The sequence below is a fragment of the Hemitrygon akajei genome, chromosome 8 (assembly GCF_048418815.1).
Source record: "Hemitrygon akajei chromosome 8, sHemAka1.3, whole genome shotgun sequence".
NCBI classification, from domain to species: Eukaryota; Metazoa; Chordata; class Chondrichthyes; order Myliobatiformes; family Dasyatidae; genus Hemitrygon; species Hemitrygon akajei.
The window spans coordinates 111,775,311-111,788,757 of NC_133131.1; the positions used below are offsets into that span (position 1 = coordinate 111,775,311).

At 42.1% G+C, this 13,447-nt stretch overlaps 1 protein-coding gene across 10 annotated transcripts in view; it reads left to right on the forward strand.

The window, feature by feature from the left end:
* Positions 1-13,447, forward strand: part of tpk1 (thiamin pyrophosphokinase 1) — a 380,881-nt gene that overhangs the window by 48,469 nt on the left and 318,965 nt on the right. Inside the window, exon 4 of one of the 10 annotated variants that reach the window (XM_073054377.1) lies at positions 7,866-7,939. The exons of the other annotated variants lie outside the window; for them this stretch is intronic. The gene's annotated coding sequence lies outside the window, so the exon portion shown is untranslated. The remainder of the gene's footprint in view (positions 1-7,865; positions 7,940-13,447) is intronic. 10 annotated transcript variants of the gene reach the window in all.

Sequence of the window (13,447 nt, forward strand, 5' to 3'; positions counted from 1 at the left end):
GAGAGCCGACTTCAGGTGATGGTGGAAACGCTCCACTAGTCCGTTCGACTGTGGGTGGTAGGCAGTTATGTGGTGCAGCTGTGTCCCCAAAAGGCTGGCCATAGTTGACCACAGGCTGGAGGTGAACTGGGCGCCTCTGTCGGAGGTAATGTGGGCCGGTACACCAAAGCGGGATACCCAGGTTGCAATCAGTGCCTGGGCACAGGATTCGGAGGTGATGTCGGTGAGCGGGACCGCCTCTGGCCATCTTGTGAACCGGTCCACGATAGTCAGGAGGTGCCGCGCTCCTCGCGACACTGGCAGGGGGCCCACGATATCCACATGAATGTGGTCGAAACGCCGGTGGGTGGGGTGGAACTGCTGCAGCAGAGCTTTGGTGTGCCGCTGCACCTTGGCTGTTTGGCAGTGCATGCACGATCTGGCCCATTCACTGACCTGCTTGCGGAGTCTGTGCCAAATGAACCTGTTGGCTACCATCCGGACGGTTGTCCTGATGGAGGGGTGCGCTAAGTTGTGAATGGAGTTGAAAACGTGCCGCTGTCAGAACGATGGGGCGGGGTTGGCCGGTGGTGACGTCACAGAGTAGGGTCCTCTCACCTGGGCCTACGGGAAGGTCCTGGAGCTACAAACCGGAGACTGCAATCCTGTAACTAGGGATCTCCTCGTCTGCCTGCTGCGCCTCCGCCAGTGCTTCATAGTCTACCCCCTGGGACAGGGCTTGGATGTTAGGGCGGGAGAGGGCGTCCGCCACGACATTGTCCTTTCCCGAGACATGCCGGACATCCGTCATGTATTCGGAGATGTAGGACAGTTGTTGCTGCTGGTGGGACGACCAGGGGTCGGATGCTTTCGTGAACACAAAGGTAAGCGGTTTGTGGTCCGTGAACGCGGTGAAGGGCCTACCTTCTAAGAAGTACCTGAAATGCCGGATTGCCAGGTATAGCGCCAACAGTTCCCGGTCGAAAGCACTGTATTTGAGCTCAGGTGGTCGTAGGTGTTTGCTGAAAAACGCCAGGGGTTGCCAGCGACCCTCGATGAGTTGTTCCAGTACCCCACCGACTGCCGTGTTGGATGTGTCCACTGTGAGGGTGGTAGGGACGTCCATTCTGGGGTGCACTAGCATCGTGGCGTTTGCCAAGGCTTCTTTGGTTTTAATAAAAGCGGCGGCGGACTCCTCGTCCCAGGTAATGTCCTTGCCCTTACCCGACATCAGGGCAAACAGGGGGCGCATGATTCAGGCAGCTGAAGGGAGGAAGCGGTGGTAGAAATTCACCATACCCACGAATTCCTGAAGGCCTTTGATTGTGTTGGGTCGGGGGAAATGGCGGACCGCATCTACCTTGGCGTGCAGAGGGGTTGCCCCATCTTTAGTAATCCTGTGGCCCAGGAAGTCGATGGTGTCGAGCCCGAACTAGCATTTGGCCGGGTTGATTGTCAGGCCGTATTCACTCAGTCGGGCGTAGAGTTGACGGAGGTGGGACAGATGCTCCTGACGACTGCTGCTGGCTATGAGAATGTCATCCAAATAGATGAATGCGAAGTCCAGGTCGCGTCCCACCGCGTCCATTAACCGCTGAAACATCTGTGCGGCATTCTTTAGGCCGAACGGCATGCAGAGGAACTCAAAAAGCCGAAAGGGGTGATGAGTGCCGTTTTGGGGGCGTCGTCCAGATGCATCGGGCTCCAGGAATGCCTGCTCAAACATGAGGCGGGGCTTGTGACCTCCGGCCAGGGACAGCATCTCGTTCATCAAAGCTGACGGTGGCCTGTCTCCCAAACCATCCAGGTGCAGTAAGTGGGCAGCTCGCTTGTGCCGTGAGAGTCCGAAAGTCCTTATGAGCAGGGCTTTGAATTCTGTGTATTTGCCATCCGCTGGGGGCGATTGTATGAACTCCTCAACCTGGGCGGCTGTCTCCTGGTCGAGGGAGCTCATCACGTAGTAGTAACATGCGGCATCCGAGGTTATCTGCCGAACGTGGAATTGGGCTTCTGCTTGCTGGAACCATAGGTGAGGTCACAGCGTCCAGAAGCTTGGCAGTTTTAACAAAACTGCATGAACAGATGCGGCGTCGTTCATCTCCAGTCCAAATATCATTTGGGCCGTCGGGGTCACCAATTGTAGCGGTGTGCTACACGCAGCGCTGCAATAACGACACGGAGTCGGTGAGCTGCAGTTGCAAAAGAGGTTTATTCAAACTTCACGGCCTCGCTTTAAAGCCTTCCTGATTAATGCTGTAGGGGGCGCGTAATCACAGTCCCGTCCCGCGCGCGGGCTTGTCCCCTTGCTGGTGAAGCAGGCTTGGCGCCCTCTTTGGGACCGGCCTCAATGCCGGCGCGCACCGCTTTGTGAGCCGGTTCGAGCGCGCTGAGAAGTGGGTTGCCACAAACGTGCAAATTTGTTGTCAAGAAACTTGTACAAATATTTTTGCCATTTACAAACATTTTGAGTATATTTTTTCTCTCTAAAATTGCACTGTTGGTAGGAGACTTGGTGGTGGTTTTGCAATTCCAGCTAAAAGGGTGTTTAGGAAATGTTCATTACCAGTTATCAAGCTAACTCATTTGTTCGCCTGATTTTTGACTTTTCTTTCACAGGATCTAGGTGTTGCTGGCATGATCAGCATTACCCTTAATTATTCATGATGTGGAGTGGGTGATGCTGCAGTCTATTTCATGATAAGGTGTCGTGTAAGTGGAGCTGGATGTTTTCAGGATATAGCAAAGAGCTTATTTCTGAGATGGTTGAGGCGAAGAATTCCCTCAGGTAATGCATTGTTACAGTCCTCACATTTCGCTCATTGACCCACAATGACTGGAACTATCTTGTGCAGTTGGATGAAGGAATGCAGAGCAAAGCACTCTGCAGGTCAAGTAGTATTTGCAGAAAAGAGAACATTGTAAGTTCTACTTTTTGAGATTTCTTGTAAAACCACCTGGGTAACCAAGCTTTGATTGAATTCTCTTAATATCTTCATCTTAGACTTGGCATCAATTTTGCCTAATTATTCTTCTGTGAAATACCTTGCTGAAATACTTCTGAGATGAAGAACGACTGTATTTTTATTTTTGCACCTGTGCAGAAATGGCTCTAAATAAATAAGCTGGCGTGCAGCTTTCTGGAATAGTAAATATTGCTGGGAACACTTCTGTCCAGTTTGCAGGTTTGAAAGGAAGAGGTCTACTAGGATGCTGCCTGGATTAGAGGGCATGTGATATAAGGAGAAGTTGGACAAACTGGGGTTGTTTTCTCTGGAGCAGAGACCTGAGCGAAGTTTATAACATTATGAGAGACATAGATAGCGGGTATCTTTTTCCAAGGTTGAAACGTCTAGTACTGGAGAACATGTATTTAAAGTGAGGGGTGGTAAGTTCAAAGGAGATGAGCAGGGCAGGTTACTGAGTTTTGGTACCTGGAATGCACTGCCATATTGGTAGTGCAAGCATCTATGACAGGTGCTTGAAAGGCACTTACTGTAGATACGCATATGACTGTACAGAGAACGGCGGGATACAGACATCATGTCATTTCAGTAGTTTTCACAACGTCATGGGCTAAAAGGCCTGTTCCAGAGTTGTCTGTTTAACAACAAAATTATAAAACTGTGAGTAAAAGCAGAAAGTGCTGGAAATGCGCATCAGGTCAGGCCACAACAATGGAAAGAGAAACAGTTTTAACATTTCTGTTAGAAAGCCCTTCATCAGAAATGGGAAAGAAAGAAAATATATTATTTTTAAGTCGAAGAGAGGCTGAGAGAGAGGGATGGGACAACTGATGTTGAGGTTGCTGTGGTGACAAGTTGTTGATGGCACCTTCTGGTTATAGATTAATAAAGGGAGGAAGGGAAAGAGGAAAGAAGCAAGGAACCATTTAGGAGCTCGGAAATGCAGGTGAGGGTTTTAGATCAACTAGAAATTAAGGCAGGATATAGATCAACTGGATGTTGTTATGAATATACCACAGCTCTGAGGGTCCGAAGGGTGCGGGACCAGCCCCCTCCTTCCGGAGAATCGCAAGATCGCTATTAATTCGGGTCTTGGACCCAGGAATTGAGAGACAATGCAACGGATTTGACCATTGTTCTTAGAGGCACCTGTGTGAATTGCAACTCTATAGTACGTGCCAGCTATCAGGGACATGGACACCCTCGGACAATGTGGGGTGGGGATGGCCTCACCCTACCTTGATTGACATTTACAAATCTGCCAGTCATGATAAAAAGGAGACTGCAGGAGGCGGTACTCCAGCGACGCACCAGACGGAGACACCATCGCTCATTGTTCCCGTAAGAACGGGAAGCTGCTCGGGAGCCACATGTGATTTGGATCCCCTGGCTAGGGAATCGAGTGGCTAATAACCCCGAAAAGGATTCCGAACTGACTCCCGTTCCCAATTCCACGCTTTGAGTCCAGAAGGCTGGCAAGTTTATTTTCTCTCTCCAACCCGTGAATACCCAGTGGTCCCTCAAACAGCTAAAAGCCTTCATGAACTGGCGAGACTTTTATATTTCCATCAGACAATAGTTTTACCCCTAGACAAACGATAGAGCTACTTCGTATTGTTGATTATTACTATACCTGTGCTTTAGATTGAGTATTGACGACGTATATTATCTGAATGTTTGTATTAACCTTACTTTTGTGCCCCTTTATAAATAAAAACGTTTAAAAAATGGTACCATCAGACTTCAGCGGACCTCTCTATCTTTGCTGGTAAGTGACCCAGTTACGGGGTTCGTAACAATGTTTAATAAGGACATGTATGAATACTGCATTTTGGAAGGTTAAATGGAAGAAGGATGTATACAGTAAATGGCAAGAACCTTAGGAGAACTGATGAGCATGAATAGGGATCTTGGGCTCCAAGTCCATGATTCCCTGGAAGTGGCAATACAAGTGGATGGTGTGGAAAAAGAAGTCGTAGGGTAGGCGTTCCTTCATCAGTCAAGGGATAGCATTTAAACATTGGCAGATCAGGTTCTAGCTACGTTAAACAATAATCAAGCCACAGTTTGGAGTATTGTGTTCAATTCTTGGTGCCACTGTTATGTTTCCTAGCTGGACATCAGAATTTCTTTAGAAAATATGTAGTAATGCCTGAAGAAACAGCCCAAAAATGAGTTCCTCCAGCAGCTTGCTTTCTGCACCAGGTCCAAGCGCATGCAGTCTCTTGTATCCCTCATTGTGGCGCATGATTAGCCATGATTTGTTGAGCAATTCAATTAAACTCAGACTGATATCTTGTTCTGGTTTTTATATATTCAATATAATGTTGTGTATTTGGGAACATTTAGCATCATGTATTTAATACTTCTGTAATTAACTATTAAGTGATTCTAGCTTGTATTATTTTCCGAATTAAATGAATGTTATTATTCATTATAATTGATTGAGACATCTTTTATGACAATTCAGTGATGCGCCGTAAATAAAATTGAGAAAAAAAAGGCAGTGTACTCTTGCATATGTTTTTTTGTTACTTGCTTCTACATTTTGATCAGCGCTCTAACTGCTGGGCGTGCTGACTGCAGTGCAAAGCCCTGCATTTTCATTGCAGCCAAGTGGAAGGGCTCTCAGTCGGTCGTATCACAGTGGACAAATAAACCTAATATTTCTTTTCACTTACAGTAGATCATTGTGCTTTGTCATTGGATCCAACAGACTTAACAGGAAAAACTAAGGTGTTAAAGCTTCACTTTACCGAATGATTTTTCATGGCCAGGGAACACAATTGAAGGAGGCAAAGACAATGTCTGTATCCACGTCCCTGTGTGCTGTTCTCCTATGCGACAGTTTTGACCCCTGCACCGTAGCAGTTCAAGAAATCAGCTCACCACCACTTTCTTGAGGACAGCTAAGGTTGGGCAACTAAATGTTGGCTCAGACACATCAATTGAATGAGTTTTTAAAAGACTGAATACCGATTGTCATTAACATAGGACTCAGCAGGGTGGGCAGTGGTCTTACTTAGAATTACGAGAAAAAAACAGGTCAGAAATGGGTGATGTAACAGCAATACAAGTGGGCTTTTATTTTTTGGGAAAATAAGAGCTCGCTTTCCTTCCATTGTGGAAGTGCTATAGTTCTCATCAAAACAATTCTTCACCATGAATGATATAGCCATATAACATGATCACAATGTTCATGAGCAAAATCCCAGTATTTGAGTTTCAATATATGAAAACACTAAAAATTAAAGGTTGAATAATACACAAAGTAATTGCATAGGAAGAAAAACCTACTGTATGTGACAAATGGAGGAGGTATGTAAGTAACCTTGTTATTTGCTCAAAACGATGCGTATAGTTAACCCCACAATATTACAAAGTAAGATGACAGGCTTATTTACTAAGAAAATGAGATTGCAGAGATAAGGTATGAACCTGAAACTGGTGAATGCTCAGTATTTTATAATTCACTTTAACATGATGTTTTGATGTAATAATTCTATCTGATGATAATCAGTGATGTTTTACGTGGTTTGCCAATTGTGATTTTAAAGCTTGTACTTTCTTTGAATGTACAACTACAACACAAAAACATATTTATGTCAAATTCTTTTGCCTGATAGGTAATAGAAAATGCAATTGCTGTTATTCTTTGGAGGTAAAAGGCAGTGCTAGCTTTACAGCTTCATGCCGTGAATGGCACTTTTCAGGTAAAATGAAATGAAGTCGTTTGAAAAGTCAGAAGTTTTTCTTTCATTTTAGGTTAAGTATAGTAATTCTGCTAAAGTGCACTTTGCTTTTATCCTCTTGACAAATTAGCACTGTGGAAGAGCAATTTACACTCCTGTTGTCAAATACTGAATATTACTGCCACTGTAAATTGTTGGGAAACAGGGGTTTTTTTGAGCTGCCAATTAACATGTGCACACTCATGAATATGTATAAAATGGATGGTTAATCCATGAATTTATATAATTCAGTAAACGCTTTGGCAGAGATACAATACATGGTAGAAAGAAAATGCAGATTAGTGCATCACTGAAAGGAGCAGAATTCATATCATCGCAAACATTGCTTTTAAATTAATTTTCAGGATCTGAGCAACGATTACCCATCCCTAATTGCTCTTGAGAATGTGGCTGTGAGCTGTCTTGTTGAATTGTGGCCATTCTTCTTGTGAACCTACAGCCCTCAGTGCTGTTGAAGGGGGATTTCCAGGATTTAGACCCAGTGACAGTGAAGGACCAGCAAGGCATTTCCAGATCAGGGTAGTGCATGACCTGGAGGGTAACCAGCAGGCGCTGGTGCTTCTATGCACCTGCATCATTACATGTTGTAGCACTCAAGCATGACATTTTGTCCAACATGTCAATTCTCTGAGCTATTTAATTAGCCCTACTTATCATCTCTGTCACATAAAGTTACTAAAGGAAGGCAAAACAGTGTTGTAACTTTTTTTATGGAATATGCAGTTAGGGGATCAGATTGTTTTTTAACAATAGACCAGTGGTTTTGCGGTTATCATTATTGAGACCAGTTCCTTTACTCCGGATAATGGGAATTTAATTTCCCCAGTGCTTGGGATTCACTGGTCCATGTTTCTGGCAACTGTCCAGGGATTTAACCACTCAACTACTGCTCCTTGTTTGTCAATAGCAATGTTACCAACCAATGGATAAGGAGAAATAAGATCAAAAGCGTAAGGTAGATGAAGGAAAAACCACATTTTTTTTATTTATAAGCTGTCTTAATTTAGAATTCACCATTGGGTTCCAAAGGGCCAGTCGTCAGTTGAGTGGATTTTCAAGTTTTTAAAAATCAAGTGTATAATTTGAATGTGTTTTCTCATTATGGTAACATTTTGAGTAAGTGGTAATCCCAACCTCTTGTATCAATTAACATTGCTGCGTTTCATTACAGCTGTACATCTATTACTGAAGCACCGTCCAAAGTAGTTTACTCAGCAGCAGCGTGACAAGTGTACAATAAGATAGGTCAGTGGCATCTTAGGAAAAATATAATCTCTTTCACTGTCAGTTATGTTTTAAATTACTATACAATTCAATATAATACTTTTATTTGTCCACATTTATTTTAATTGAGTTTATAATTATCTTATAGTGAATATAAGCAAATATGAAGAAAGACCTAATTGCCAACAATACTCAAACACATCCAATGAAACTGAAACAAAATGCAGATTTTGAGAATAAATCAAGTCGAACTTACTAATAACTTATTTGACTTTAAAGATGAGTTATTTGTTTTGACAGGTTAATGCTGAGATCTTTTCGTAGCCCCTGTGAGAAAAAAACGATAAAGCTTTCCTTAACTATTATTTTAGATTTCAGCTTAAAACTTGACTAGTTAAAGTTAAAATTTTCTGGCAGAAATTAAAGATTTTTGTAAATGAAAGTGTCTGTATAAATAGTTCAAAATAGATGCTTGTTGAATTATACAAGGGGTTTATATGATTATAAGAACTGATAGTAAGTACAATTATAGCAAAAAGGGAATTGAGTGATGTAAAATAAGCCTGTCAGGACACAGATACAAGAAGGGGAGAGATTTAAAGAAGACCTGAGAGGGTAGTGACTATCTGACATGAGCTGCCAGAGGTAGTGGTCGATGCAGATAAAAATGCACCATTTAAGAGGTATTTGGATAGGGACTTGGAGGGGAGAGACGTGGAGGGTCATAGGGAAGTGAAACTAACTTGGAGGATGTTGTGGTCGGCATGGGCCATTTGGTTTGAGGGCTTGTTTCCATGCTCCATGACTCTATAAGTTTAAGAAGAATTTCTTGTTATTTCACTGAGTCAATAGAAATTCTAGAGCACTTTAGTGGTTTTCTGATTCTAATAAATCTTATTTTTGTATTTGAATTAGAATTATTTCAGGGCTCAACTATTATAGAACAATAGTTATGAATTTCCCAACTTTGGAAACGTGCCTATCTATTTTCTTCAAGTTCTCTTCAGCTATGTTGAGATGTCAGCTGCGGTGCAGAGATAGACAGAGTGATGAAAAAGGCATCTGGCACTCTTGCCTTCCTCAGTCAAGGCCTCGAGTACATGAGCTGGAATGTCATGTTCCAACTGAACAAATCATCAGTGAGCCCACACTCGGTGTGTTGTGTGCAGTGCTGGTCACCCACTATAGAGAGGGGTATGGTTAAACTGGGAAAGATGCAGGAAAGATTTATGATGATATTACAGAGATTGGAAGCTGGGTAGCTGGAGATATTTTTCCTAAAGCATAGAAGGCTGAAGCTTGACTTCAGAGAGGTATATAAAATCATGAGAGAGGTTGATGTGATGGATGTTCTCAGTCTTTCACCAGAGTGGTGGAAAAAGTAAGGAATATAGATTTAAGGTGAGAGGAGAAAGATTTAAATGGATCCAAGAGAAAGTTTTTCCAACAGAGTTGGGTGGGGGGGGGGGGGTACATTGAATGAGCCACCCATTCATCAGAAAGAATCAAAGTAAATAACTTTTAATATGCATTATTAAACTTGATGGATATAATTTATATTTTTGTTCTTATACTGAAGGTTGCCTTTGCACACACAATGAGCTCAACCTATAAAACGGACATCTCACTCTTTATATGGGCCCTTGGAATTATAGTCTGTCCTTTGAATATTTTTATCAAATATTTAAATAATGGGTTTAGGGTGATGATTTCTGCTAAAGTTGAGGAGGAGGGGGTACAAAAGTGTAAATTCTTATCATTCATTATTTTGATGCGTTCATAGTCTCCAGTTGCTGACCTGCTAACCAGTATGTGTCATAAGGGGAAACATGCTCTTCATATCCATTTTATCAAGACCCCATAGGATCTCATATTTTTCATTTAAGCCTCTCTCCATTCTGAAAACCAAACTTCCCTCATAAGGCAACATGTTCATCTCTGGTCTAATAAACCTTCACTGAACTGCATCCATCATGTAAACATCTGCTGTCAAAAGACCAAAGCTCTACATAGTTCTCTAGATCTGGTTTCACCAGTGTCCTGATAGCAACTTACCCAAGTGAGTTTGCTGCTTTACTGCTGAAATATTGATAAATGAATGTGGTGGGTCACTGTCATATGGAACCTGCTTCTTGCTGCCCGAACCCATTTCACAGAGGGTTGATGAGATTGATGTGTATTGGTAACATTGGGGTATGCAGATAAACAGCTAATTAAATGTTAACAACATTGTTCCAATTCAGATTCATTTATTTCTCATGTGCATGTGGAGAATAGAGAAAATAAGTTCATATTTAATTGTTGTTAACATTTCTGGCATGACTGGATTTAAGATTAGATAAAGATTAGCTTTATTTGTGTCATGTACATTGAAGCGTACATCCAGTGAAATGTGTCATTTGTGCCATCATTTGCGATGGGGGCCATGCTTTCCACACCAACACAGCATGCTCACAGTTTGCTGACCCTAACCCCTAAGTCTTTTTAGAAAATGGGAGGAAACCAGAGCACCCAGAGGAAACCCACATGGTCATAGAGAAAATGTAAAAACTCCTTGCAAACAGTGGTCTGGAATTGATCCCAGATCTTCCAATCACTGGCACTGTAAAGCATTACACTAACCTCTACGCAACTGTGCTGCCTTAAAGACTTAAACATTTAAACGCTGAAACATTTTTAAATGTTGAATCTGTCCTTCTCAAGGCTAAGGCTCTTATGCTACAATGAATTAGTACTTCATGGAAACGATGTGCTGCAAGATCTCTTTTCTGTAGCTGAACTAAAGTCAATAATTTTCTAAAGTGTGTCTTCAAATGATAATCCAGGTTCAGACAGAGTCAGTGCTATCTGAATGATCTGAATGAATGTATCCATTTCCATTGTAAGTGACCTCTCATAGTGCCTCATGAATTCAACTATTAATACTTGAAATTCTTCCCTGAGCAGGTACAGTAAATGTATTTTAATTACACAGTACAGTGGGCCGTTGGTCCAATTAATTATGTTATTCATATTAAGAGGCTTGTTGTCCACAACCCTTCATGCCCATCTTGCCATGTGGAGCGTTGCCCCCTCCCAGTGCATCTTAGAAGTCCTGCTGGACTGCGACAGGTGCTGTCCCTGAGATAGCTGAGTGAAGCCGAAATCACTGGGGGGAGTGTAGATGGGTGTGACTAACCAGGGTGGACTTATTTAATTGAATAGCCACTGCCTGTGCTGTAAACCTTCACTGATTCTGTGGTGATAACTATTAAATTAAAAGCAAATTGATCTCAAGTCAGTCTTTTATTTTTCATTTTCTTCAAATTCTGTGCGCAGCAATCACATTTGAAATCAGTGAGGGCACACATTCCATGCCAGGTCTAATTTGAGGAGCATTTTGTAAGAGTAGCGCTGGGGATGCCAAGAAAAATTGGGTCAATTGCAGGCATCAGATGTGCACTTATGACTTGGTGGTGTAAAAATTTTAAAGGATAAAGTGAGAAAGGCCCTGCCCCGATGAAAGCTACAATTATTACTAAGCAACGCAGTGGTTTAATTATTGGGTTTTGGGGCTTCGGGTTTTTGATCCTCCGCATCAACCCGGCACAGTGGAGAGCGTATTTGGGAGCGGTCTGTTACTGGATCGAACTCAGGAACTTTTATTCCCGAGCCAGCACTGAAACATACGTTCTTAAACGTTTTATATGCGTAGATAGGTAAAATATATACTATATACTAAGACAAACGTTTGACTAACTGATGGTAAATAATACCGGATGTACCTGTTCCAACTTACTTAGAAAGAGAACTTCCGATTTTTTTCGATCCCGTTCCACGATAACCCACGCACATCCTCCCATATACTTTAAATCATCTCTAGGTTACTTATAATACCTAATACAATGTAAATGCTATGTAAAATAGTTGTTATACAGCATTGTTTAGGGAATAATGACAAGAAAAAAAGTCTGTACATGCTCGAATAACAAATACAGGAAGAGCACTTCCGGGTTTTCTTGATTCGCGGATGCGGAATTCGCGGATAAGGAGGGCCGACTGTATATATTTTTATGTTGCTGATGTCTTCACCATTTAAGATCAGGATTTCAGATCAGGAAACCAATCGAGAATTTTTTTTCTGAGCAAAAAGATAACCTAATGTGAATAAGTTACTGAATTGTTCATTTTTGTACAATTAGTTGGTGTTGGCATCACCAAGGTTATATTTATCTGAGGGGGCAGCAGGGAGCTCGGCTTTTATTGACTCAGTTTAATTCATGTACCACCTGTCAACAGTGAAGTCAGAAGGTCCAAGAAGTGAGAGTCTGACTATCCAAGCTGCAACTCAAGAAGGCCGGGTTGTGAGCTGGGCTGCCAAGATGTAAGGCAGCTCACTTCAATCCAAAAACGAATATTTTGTTGAAACAAACACATGAGCAGACCGAGCTTGACTCGCGGATGCAGCCTGTTAGATTTAGTTTAGCTATTCGGGATATATTACAGACCTCTTACTTGAGAGTAAGAGGAAAAAAATATCATAACATAACAAAATAGTTATGTTTTGTAACTCCAAAACAGAAAACTAATTGAAAGAAACACACAGAGTCGGGAATAACATGTATTCTAATTTTGTTTTTACTTTAGCGAAACGCGCACTTATGACGTGGTAGCGTAATGACGTATGCCACTCACATACTTTTGCATATCACCCATTATGAATTATGTAGACAATCATGTCACTCCAAAAATAAGTGTATTATAGCAATAAAGCTCTGATGTGAGTGTTTATGGTGAGAAATGATTTGGACTCTTCTTCAATCACCATCGGAAGGCTGGCTTTAGCTAAGTTGACTCGGTTAAAATGCTTTGCTCCAGAAAGGTTTGCAAAGATATTCTCTGTCCTGGACAAGAGAGTATTGATATATTTTCAGTACTGGGTTGATAGTGACCTTAAAATCATCACAGATCCTGCCAGACCCATTCTTCTTGTCTGCTGGTTACATTGGCATTGCCCGTGGGCTTCACTCAACCTTGGAAAGCATTCCTTCAGCCTCCATGTGATCTACTCACTAGCTACTTTATCACGGATCGTATAAGGAACCGTGTGGCATTTTCATTTAACACTATTTTGCCCTTGATAAGGTTGAGTTTTCCAATGCCATCCTTGAACACTGCTGTACATCATGCAGTACCTTTCTTAATTCACTTTCATTTGAATCTATTGCAGGGGATGTGGCTGCAAAGGGGATCTCCAATCATGTTGTAGTTGCCTCAGCGAATCATGGCCCCATAATGCTGGCCTCCTGTATTTTTTAACAAATACAGCCCAATGTGGCTTGTTGGTTGTTGTATTTCACTGTTACGAATGTCATTCTGCAGGAATTATCTTTTCTCCAGTATAAATTCTTAAATGGATATCTGCAGGACTCAGTTCAGTATCTTTGAAATGTCGTTCATATTAATTTTGTGGAATGACAAGTGTCCAAGCCAGTGTCCAATTCCATTTTAATTAATTTGCCATCCACTTCTAGCATAAGCTATATTACT